Source organism: Tachyglossus aculeatus, chromosome 5, assembly GCF_015852505.1.
Source record: "Tachyglossus aculeatus isolate mTacAcu1 chromosome 5, mTacAcu1.pri, whole genome shotgun sequence".
NCBI lineage: Eukaryota > Metazoa > Chordata > Mammalia > Monotremata > Tachyglossidae > Tachyglossus > Tachyglossus aculeatus.
Window position 1 is genome coordinate 69,212,987 of NC_052070.1, and position 1,762 is coordinate 69,214,748.

The window sequence follows — 1,762 nt, forward strand, 5'->3', positions numbered from 1 at the left end:
AGTCCTGGGAGTCAGAAGGGCCTGCATTCTAATCCCAGCTCCGTCTCTTGTCTGCTGTGTGACCTTGGGCAAGTCACTTCACTTCTCTATGTCTCAGTTACCTTATGCATATAATAGGGACAAAGACTGTGAGCCCCCCATGGGACGTGGGCTGTGTCTAATCTGATTAGCTTGTATCTACCCCAGCGCTTAATACAGTACCTGGCACATAGTGTTTAACAAATACCATTAAAATAAAAGAAAGCTTTGAGATTAGACAAGGTCTGGGTTAGTACAGAAAAAAGAAACTTTTTAGACTAGAGAAGGGCTAAGTTAGTACAGAATCCTGATAAAGCAGTTTGTCATGCAAGTGGGTTTATGAACAGCATTTCACATCTGAGTTTCTTCAAGCAGCATTTAAAGTAAATGTTCATTCCCATACCAAAAAGAATGAAAAAGGATTTCCCTTGCTCCGCAAAGCTCCCCCTTTCAGCTCCAATTCTTCTAGTCAGTGGCAGACATTTTCTATGGGTGCCTAGCTATTGTACTGTATAGAAAAAAAAGAGAAAAAAAACTCCCTCAGTTTTAGGGAAATCATACCATAACATTATTTGTGACCCTGAGCCATAAGTCTTATCCTGGTTCATTTCACATTCCAAAGAAACCCTGCCTCAATGGAAGAAGTTAGAAACATCCAATTGAATCATAGATTCTTGGCTTTTCCTTAATTACTTGGGTCACTCTCAGTACCAAAGATTTCAAATTCAAATACGGTAAATAAAAAATAGGAAGTAGCCTGTTGTAAAGAGCATGAGCCTGGAAGTAAGAGGCCCTAGGTTCTAATCCCAGCTCCTCCACTTGTCTGCTTGTGTGACTTTGGGCAAGTCATTTAACTTCCCTCTGCCTCAGTTTCCTCACTTGTAAAATAAGGATTCAATACCTACTTTCTATCCTACTCAGATTGTGAGTTCCATGTGGGACAGGGACTGTGGCCAACCTGGTTAACTTGTATCTAACCCGGTGTTTAAAATAGTGCTTGACACAGAGTAAGCCCTTAACAAATATAATAACTCCAAGCAACCAGATTTGGCATCACACCCACCTACTGAAGCCTTGAACAATTTGCCTTTTAATGCCAGAGTAGCTCATCTTCCTCCTACAAGTCTTGCCTCGTTTTCCCTCCTTCCCTTCCCCACAGCACCTGTATATATGTATATGTGATTGTACATATTTATTACTCTATTTATTTTACTTGTACAGATCTGTTCTATTTATTTTATTTTGTTAATATGTTTGGTTTTGTTCTCTGTCACCCCCTTCTAGACTGTGAGCCCACTGTTGGGTAGGGACCGTTTCTATATGTTGCCAACTTGTACTTCCCAAGCGCTTAGTACAGTGCTCTGCACACAGTAAGCGCTCAATAAATACGATTGATTGATTGATACAAGTCAACAAGAAAGTTCCATACACAATAATGCAATCTAACTGGTACTACTAAATCCCTTACCTGCCTGTTTCTTTCAATCAATCAAGCATATTTATTGAGTGCTTACTGTGTGCAGAGAACTGTGTTAAGCACTTGGGAGAGTACAATACATCAATATAACAAATGCATTCGCTGGCCACAGTGAGCTTACAGTCTAGAGGGAAGAGCTTCTTTCACCTACTCAAGATGATGATGGTATTTGTTAAGTGCTTACTATGTGACAAGCACTTTTCTTTACAGCTAAGGAAAGTAAAAATGAATTCCCAAGCAGTTGGGGAGTGGTTTCCCCATAGAAAC